Here is a 10,152-nt window from a genome sequence, read left to right on the forward strand (position 1 = left end):
ATTTCAATTTAAATTGATATGAGTAGTTTGATTTTTGAGCACATGTTTGTCGGTAAAAAAATAAAATAAATTCAAGTAGAGTTTTTTTCGAACTTATCGATAAGCAAGACCGATACTATAAATTATTTTATGTTATAAATAAATTCGGATACTCAAGAAATTTGTTGGACATGCAGATTCACATCTCTCACAATCTAACATAGTTCTCTGTTTATAGAGAAGAAGCAACTTGTTAAGCTTTAAAATTATCTCAAGGTATTATTCTAATATATCGGCGGACATGCTCGGACACATTAAGTACATTCTATACATGTAAATGTTTACTGAATGTGATAGGAGGTCTATACGTTTTTGAATGTCATAAATTTTTTGATTTATTAAACTTAGAAACGAATTATGTAATCATATATTTATATGCGAGATGAATGAATGAGTTATCATAATTTTTTAATGGGGCCAAAATATTTTGATTTCTTGTGTTTTGCAAACAAGATCACACTTTTAAAATTAAATCAATCAAAAAATTCCATCCACTAATTATTTGGCATGCACATGGATTGCAAAAAAATCGTAGATAGAATTCAAGAACTGTCCCCAAATTTGACTGTTATATATTTGGCTTCAACATGTTGGCTGTTCTTCAATAATTTTTGAGAACTTAATAAAAAATAAGTGAATAAACATATTAGGAGGATTAGCTTAATATTCGATGATTCTCATAATAGCGGGAGAAATTAAAAAATAGCCAGATTTACAAGTAATTATTTAAAAATATCCGTAATTTCAAAAGTAATTAAAATTTAGCCACTTTTCATGTAAAGATAAATCTGAACGTAAACACTGTTAAAAATTCGGGAAAAAAAATACTCTAGTATAATATATTGGAACTCCAATATAATATAGCGAAACTCTAATAGGGGTGTACATAGGTCCGGTTAGTTCGAATTTTGCAATTATCAAACCAAATCAATTGTGTCGGGTTATTAAATCTAAAGACCAAACCAAACCAATAAAACTCGGGTTTCTCAATCTCGGTTTTCTCGGGTTTTCAGATTTTTAGTTTTTTTTTTCCGGTAAAATCTTCGTAGAACAAAACATATAACTTGTGCTCAAAATATTTCTTTAATCCTAGTAAGATACAACTATATAAGGTATATTTCAAGAAAATAATACAAAATGAGATGTGTCATGGCATTATCCTAAAATATTCAACAATAAAGACAATAAAATTATATAATATAAATATTGCTAAGTAAAAAGCCATAATAAAAATAAACATAATCTAAAAGTACTAAGTCATGCTAAAATAAGTAGACTAATAAGGGAATATTAATTACATGACTAAACGCTAAAGAAAAAATAAAAATAGATTATGCATTTTTATCTAAATTATTACAAGACAAAAAATAGATATTCAATACATTGTCGTTCGTAGTATTGAATCGAATGCATTTTCTTAGCATTAGTGTTAATTTGATTTTGATTTGGGCTTTTGTTAGCATTATTTAAGTTACTAATATTAATGGCTGTAAAACTTATTGGAACATTAAAAAGTTCTAGGTCCAACCTTGAAATAATACCTTAAAAGATAAAATTAAAAAAAAATTAAAAAAATATTTATAAATTACATTACAATAAGTATATTTATATATTAAATATATCTAAAATTTCTATATATGTAATGTCGGGTTGGTTTGATTTCGTTTTGACTTTCTTTAGTTAAAACCAAACCAATTATGATCGGGTTTTTGTCCAACACCAAACCAAATCAAACCAAACCATAATCGGATTTTTTTTCTTGGTTTGACTCGGATTATCGGGTTGGTGCGGTTTGTCGGTTTCCTTTGTACACCCCTAATCTCCAGTATAATATACTAGAACTCCAACATAAGTGTATTGGAACTCCAGTGTATTATATTGGAGTTTTGATATAATATACCGGAACTCCAATATATTATACTGCAGTTCCAATATAATATAATGGTCCAGCATAATATACTAGAGATTGGAGCACCGATGCTCCAATCTCCAGTATATTATACTGGAACTTTCCGCGTGTTGGAGTTCCAGCATAATATGCTGGAAGTTCATACACAGGTGCACCGATCTCCAGTATATTATGTTGGAACTTTTTGTGTTGCAGCAAAATAGTGGTTATTTTTCAATGACTTTGTAAACGTTGGCTATTTTTGAATGACCAATTCGAAAATTAGCTAGCCCGTGCTATTTTAACCAGAATAGCATAAGCACTTTCTCAGTTTTTATAAGAGCAAAATTCATTTATAGTCACTCGGGCCAAACTTATAACACCCAATAGCCCAAAATTGTAATATATATTTTATAGCCCAAAAGTAATTCTAGTGGCTAGCCACAACATCAACAAGCTGAGAAGAAACAGAGTTGAGTTCATCGGTAGGTTTGGATTTGAGGAAAACGAACAACTGGTCACGGGTCGGACCATTTGAACCCGCTGCGATTAGACCCAACAATACGTGGATCAACAAAGAGGAAAAGACCATGTTGTTGTCCCCTTTAACCTTGGTTGCAAAAATATGTTTCACTAACGTTACGGATATGCCTGTTTGGTTGCTGATCGATTCTTGAAGGTCCATTGTTATGGAGATTATTTGGGTATTTTGTGATTGAGTAAGATTTTTGAAGTCTCAAAAAAGAAAGAGACACATTTAAGTTTGAACAGTGTTTAAAGTCGATACTTAGCGTAGAAGTATGGAAAATAGACTCTCGTTATACAAAAAATATAATAAATAGACTGTCACTATACAATATATATACAAAATAGACTGTCACTATACAAAAAATATACAAAATAAACTGTCACTTTACAATTTATATACAACAGACTATTATTATACAAAAAATATACAAAATAAACTGTCACTATATAAAAAATATGTAGGAAATATTGGGTCCACCCATAAGAGGTGCTCTAAGGTCCAATAGGGTTATTAGTTAACCCTAATATTCCCTATATAAGTACACTTAGTGTCTACACTAAAATACGGACTCTAAGCTGTATTTTTTCACGCGCTTTTTCTCTCTCAATCCAAACAAAGGTTTAGACTGTGGAATTAGGGGTTGCTTCAATACACCGTGACAACTACCATCGACCAGTAATTTCAGTCGCGGTTCAATCCGTTTTCGCTTTCGCTTCACGAAGAACAAGTAAGTTCTCGTTTTACGATTTACGTGTTATCTAATGTGTTTAGATTATCGCGTGTTCCTTCGTTGGTATCAGAGTCATGGCTGCTGGTTTTCTGGTCCGGGAATATAATGATATTGTTCTAATCTTTGTGTAAATTTAGAACTATGAGTTTATCCACGTTGAAGTTTATGTGCAATTGATTTAGGTTATTCAGTTAATCCAATTAATTTTTTGTCTTCTCCCGATTTTGAAATGTGTTTTCAAAAATAGAACAAAAGAAAGAAGAAGAGTGAGGATGATGATTTATAAGTAACGAATTTTTTTATTCTTGTCATCATCACAGCTGAATTAATTAATTGATTTGCCCCATACTTCCTTTATGGCAAACTTTCAAATCTAGCCATTAAGAAATCAGTTTTCTTAATCAGTTTTTTTTAATAAAAGACAATTTTTTTTTTATTATTATGTTTGCCTAATGGGCGCCTGACTTCTACTGCCAACCACCGTCGAAACTTCAGCGACTAGCGGCCATAAGCCACAGTGAAGAGTATGAGAGGCCATGATTTCTCTTTTCTCTTAAAATTAGAATTTTGAAGCTTAGTGTTTCAATGAGTGGGTGGCGGCTGAACATAAGAAAGATGAGAAAGTTAGGTTTCTCTCTTTTCTAAAAGGGTATGGATAATTTTTTTTTTAAAAAAAGAAAAGGAAGAGGGAAAGATAATTTTCAGATGAAAAAGTCTTCTGAAAATTTTCATTAACGATGGTGGCGGCGGCTAACTCATGTTGCTGGAGTAAGAAAGTATTTTGGGCTAAAGGAATCCTACACTTCAATAATTTTATTTAAAAAAAAAAACTAGTTTCTGTAATTTGATTTTGTGGGCAGATTCAAGAATTGGGCTGAAGTCTCATTTAAGATTGCTTTGTAATTTTAAGGTGGCAAGTTTGTAAGGAAATTGGGCTAAAGGGCCAAGTCGAAAATGGTCGTTGCTGACAGAATTAAGCAGATAGGTTAAAAGGCCAGTTACAAATTGTTTTGTCCAATTTTTTAGTATTGGACTCATGTCCTAAATTAAAATTTACAAAATTTTCTGTTATTTTATTAATAAATTCCAGATTATAAAATTAATTATATGGACTTAATTTTTAGAATATAAATTTAGTATTTGTATTCTTTTAATGAAACTATAATTGTTTTATTATCCCAATTACTTGGAATGTTAATTAATTTAACATTAAACTTGTTTATTAATTTATTTAACATTTACAATATGTTAATCTGTTTAACATTAAAGTAAATTTTATGTGAATTTGTGTAGCATGTAATAAATGTTAAATAGTTTGACATTAATTTTATTTGCATGCTAATATAAGTTATTTGTTAACTTATGATCCACATCAGATTGTAAAATCATGATTAGATAATTATGTTATCTTAAACATGATTAAGACACATAGCTAGATAATTGAATAGGTTAATTTTCATAATATTTTAATTCTTGAACGATGATTGGGAACATAGTGAACTTTCAACTCTATAATTAATATATGTGTTTATTAACTTAATCAATTGATGCATAGTGTCATAATATGTATGTATGTAGAACATCGTGCCTTGCGTTATTTTTTTTATCCTCATAATATTTTTATTTTGTTAAAGAATGACTACTGCTTCGAAAAATATTGTTGCTGAGCTCAATAAAGAGTTGAAGCGCAATGGTGACAACTATGAAACCTAGAGCTTGAAAGTCCAGTATGTGCTAGAGGAGCAAGAGGCTCCGGAGGCCATTAACAATGTCATGAATGAGACTGAGGAAGGCAATACTGCTCAGCATAGGCGTGAGCCTGAAGCCTATGACAGTTAGAAGAAAAAGAACTCCATTGCTCGCATTACGTTGTTGAGCACCTTAGATGATGACATTCTAAGGGAGTTTAAGGGTCACCAAAGAGTTATGGATCTTTAGAATGCTTTGAGGAAAACGTTTGGTACCTGTTTCACTACAAGGCTGTGGTCCTTAATGATCAAATTTGATTCATATAAGAAATACCCAGAACATTCAATGAAAACACATCTGCGGCAAATGACAAATATGATCGGGGAGTTGAAAGATGCTGGTTATGTGTTGACTGATGAACAATAAATCCAAGCTGTCATAAGCTCTTTACCTAGTTCTTGGGATCATATGAAAATGCATTTGACCCATAATGAGCGAATCACAACCCTGAAAGATGTCCGGAGACACCTTGAGTTAGAGGAGGAACGACTTGAGGCTGCAAAGCTAATAGCTGAGTTGCACATGGCAACAACCGCCAAACCAAGAGTGATTCGAAGAAAAGGAGCCGGGGAAAGAAGAGAGGGACACCTCAAGCTCATCCTGCTAAAAGAGCAAAGACTGAAAAAGGCAAGAACAAACGTCCTAAACGTGTCAAAGTTGCTAAAGTGAAATGCTATAATTGTGACAAGATGGGTCACTATGCCGGAGATTGCTCTAAGCCTCAAGAAAGGTATTTCACGATGCTAGAATTAGTGAACTTTGTGTTTCTAGTTCTGTTTTTCTAATTGAATCTAAACCTTTATAGATTATAGACTCAGGAGCAACGAACCACATAGCCTGGGAACGTAGTACCTTTGTTGAATTTCGACGAGTTCTACGTGGAGCAAAGTGGATATACGTGGGCAACAACAATAAAGTTGTTGTTGAAGGGATCGGTACATGCAAGTTAGTCCTGCGTGGTTGTCGAGACCTAATACTACATGATGTTCTCTTTGCACCAACAATTCGCCGGAATGTTATTTCAGTTTCAGTTTTGCTTAAGCTAGGATTTGACTTGTTTTGTCATGGCAATTCTGCTAAGTTGACTTTTGGTTCAACTTTATTTGGTTTTGGTCATGTAACCGGAGGTTTAATTATTATGGATTTGGATTATGATTCATTTAATAATAATGCTAGTTTTTCATTTGTTTTTCACATAAATATGATAATGATTAAATATATGGCATGCTAGACTTGGTCATATTGGGCAACAAACAATGTAAAGGTTAGCAAAATAAGATTTGCTTTCCAGCATTGAACATGTGGAATTGTCCACTTCTGAAAATTGTCTAGCTGGAAAATCTGCAAGAAAACTTTTTGGTCAGGCGACTAGAGCTGAATATCCTTTGCAATTAGTCTATTCGGACATCTGTGGGCCTATAAATGTTAGGGCTAGGCATGTAGCAAGTTATTTCATCACATTTATTGATGACTTTACCCGGTTCAGTTATATCTATTTGATTTCGCACAAATCAGAAGCAATAAGTTGCTTCAAATGCTATATGAGCTTAGTGAAAAATCAATTAGACAAGAAAATAAAAGCTTTTCGAACTAACCGTGGTCGTGAATACTTATCAACTAAATTTAATAATTTATGTGATGAAAAGGGAATAGTTCATCAGTTGACTATCCCAAATACTCCACGACAAAATGGTGTTGTAGAGAGAAGAAATAGAACTCTCCTAGAAATAGTTAGGTCAATGATGGCACAAGCTAACCTCCTAATTAGTTACTGGGGTGATGCATTGCTTACTGTCACCTCTGTGCTTAATCGAGTGCCTACAAAATCAGTTACTACTACTCCGTATGAGTTATGGACTGGAAGACAACCCAACCTGAGTATATTAAGGCCTTAGGGTTGTGCTACCCACAAATATGGCAAATTGGGCCCGAGGGTAAAGTAATGTATCTTTATAAGGTACTCTGAAACCTCAAAGGGTTATGTGTTTATAGGTCAGCAAGATAGTAGGAGTGTAACTGAGTTTGAATCACGAGATGTCACATTCTTAGAGGATGAGTTCCCTAAGAAGGGAGAGGTAGGTCAAGACCTAACCTTATTTGAGATAATGGGTCAAGAAGTACAAAGATCGCTTCATTCAAGTGAGAGAATTTTAGCAGATGATGAATTAGTTTCTCATCAAATATCTCCTTCATCATCAGATGCGTATGCAAGTAGTCCTTCTACATTTAGTGGAAGTGACCAAATGGATCTTGTTCCAAGTGAGAGCGAGATGGTCACAGATTTTGTTCCAAGTGGGAGCGGGAAGAATGATCTTAATCCGAGTGAGAGCAACATTGATCCAAATGGAAACAATGATGAATCACAAATAAGGTGTGGTTCTCGTAAAAAGATTCCCCGCCAATGATTTGATGTTGAAGGCAGCGAACTATTTATGATGTTCCTACAAGAAGAAAATGAGCTTAGAAATGTAAAAGAGGCTCTCTCATGCTCTTCTATGAATAAATGGAAAAAAAGCAATGGAAGATGAATTGGAGTTTATGAGAGTCAACAAAGTATGAGAACTAGTTGATCTCCCTGAAGGACGCAAAGCAATTGGGAGCAAATGGGTTCTCAAAATTAAGCTCAAGGTTGATGGCACAGTTGAGGGATATAAGGCTCGACTGGTGGTGAAAGAGTATACACATCAGAAAGGAATAGACTACGAAGAGACTTTCTCTCATGTTGTACGATTTACCATCAATTCACCTGGTTCTAGCTATTATTGCAAGCCTGGATATTGAATTACATCAGATGGATATAAAAACTGTTGTTCTCAATGGAGAACTAGATGAAGAAATCTATATGGAACAACCTGAGTGTTTCATTAAAAAGGGCCACGAACAAAAGGTTTGTAGACTTTTAAAGTCTATTTATGGCCTCAAACAGTCTTCAAGGCAGTGGTATATACGCTTTCAGAATGTTCTTGTAACCAATGGTTTTACCATGATGGATGAAGACTATTGCGTTTATACCAAGAAGATCAAGAAATAAGCTTGTGAGTTTAACATTGTATGTAGATGACATACTTATAGCTGGAAATGATAAGGAGTTTATAACCGAGATAAAGTCATGGTTGTCATCTCAATTTGATATGAAAGATATGGGTGAAGCTGCATATATTCTTGGAGTTAAGATTTCAAGATATCGTCCAAAGAAACTATTGTATCTCTCACAAGAGAATGACATTAGAAAAGTTCTTGAACGATTCAATATACAAAACAATAGCTCAGTTGAAACTCCTATCAGTAAAGGCCATACCTTGGGAAGTCAGATGTGTCCTAAGACTCCTGAAGAGACAAAAAGAATGAGCTGAGTTCCTTATAGGAGCGCAGTCGAAAGTTTAATGTACGCTATAGTGTGCACTAGACCTGAAATATGTCAAGCAGTTGGCTTGGTAAGTAGATATCAAACCGACCCAGGTTTAGCATATTGGCAAGCAGTAAAGAGGATCGTGAGATATCTGAAGGGAACTGCTGATTATACCCTTTGTTATCAAGGCGGAAAGGATTTGCGATTAGTTGGATACATTGATGTTGATCATGGAGGAGATCTAGACGAGAGTAAGTCTACCTCAGGATATGTTTTCTTACTCAGTGATGAGTCTATATCATGGAGTAATAAGAAACAATCATATGTATCACTATCTATGATGGAAGTCGAATACGTGGCTCTCACATCAGCAGCACAAGAAGCTGTTTGGTTGAAAAAGTTCTTGGAGCACTTGTTAGATATCACTGAAAATATTGAACTAGTATTAGTCTATTGTGACAGTGAGGCTGCAATATCCTCCACCAATGACCCAAAGTTTCATTGTAAAATCAAAAATATAGATATCAAGTATAACTATGCGAGAGACATGGTTAGGCGCAAGGTAGTGAATGTGAAGTATGTGTCTACAAAAGATATGTTAGCATATCTATTCACCAAGCCTTTGTCTAGAGATGCATTTGTGAGACACAGTAGGTCTCAAGGCTTGCATAGACTCTAAGATACTTTATTTTGTCATTTATTTTTTCATGTTCACAAAACTGATGTTCTTTGATTATCTTAAAGTTGATTTACATACATACATATTTTTATTGTTGAATATTATGTACATTCTTTGTTTATTTTTTACAAGTATGTTAAGTAGACAAGAGGTTGGCCTTCTCACACAGGAAACCACCTCCTTATCTTAGTGATGTGAGGAGATGAGACATGATTTTAAGCAAAATTATCATAAGGATAAGTTGAGAGCTATTCGCTTAAAATCAGAATGTCGCTTAAACAATGGCATAATGTCATTAGGGTGAAGAACGTTCACCTAGTCTAAATGATATTGAGTTAAACCATATATGAGTTAAAAATGATATTGTAGATCAAAGAACTCAAATTTAGATACTTATGGTGTCTAAATATCATCTGTATAGCATTCTTTATAAGATAAAGATATACGCTTCTTGGGAAAAGGGAGAAAATGCTATAGCACATGCTCATACCATGTGTGCTAATGTCGACCAATTGGGTTAACATAAGTCGATTCTCAATTTATTGTTGTGTGAGACCCAGAGATTTTATGATAGCTCAAGATTTTATACCCTTAGAGACACCGATCAGATACTCGAGACTTAATGTGATGTTAGCTATCTTAGTGTGTTTCCAAAAGACCATGTACACGGATTCAGTCCAGCGGAGCATATCTAGAAAAGCAGTTATACTAATGTTAAGGGAATCGTGAGAAGAGGAAGATCATTGATAGAATCTCATTTATTTGTATTCGCCATAGACAAAACTAGGAAGGCACGGAATGCACCACCTACGTGTATAGTTCCATTCCTCAAGGAATGGCATAAACTCCACGGGGATAATGTTAGCAGTTCGCACTCGGATGAAACGACTTATCCACTCCCGGTCTCCATCTTCCCATCATCAATAACGAACGGCGTGATCGATCGACATCGCAAGGTTAGCAGGCCTCGATGGTAAAAGGGTCGGTACAACTTAATAAGATGACTGAGCGTAAGTTCAAGCCTCGCCTTCTCCGTGAAAAATCTCATCATCAACACTATTCGCCAAAATGATGGGTGGATCTATGCCAAAGTAACCTGATACTTTAAATAGAAGTCGAGCACAACCCTATCAAGGGGGCCCAGTGTGAAAGGATACGTGTACACATTCAAAAATCCATCGGCATGATC

This window comes from Nicotiana tabacum, chromosome 3 (genome assembly GCF_000715075.1).
Source record: "Nicotiana tabacum cultivar K326 chromosome 3, ASM71507v2, whole genome shotgun sequence".
Taxonomy (NCBI): Eukaryota; Viridiplantae; Streptophyta; class Magnoliopsida; order Solanales; family Solanaceae; genus Nicotiana; species Nicotiana tabacum.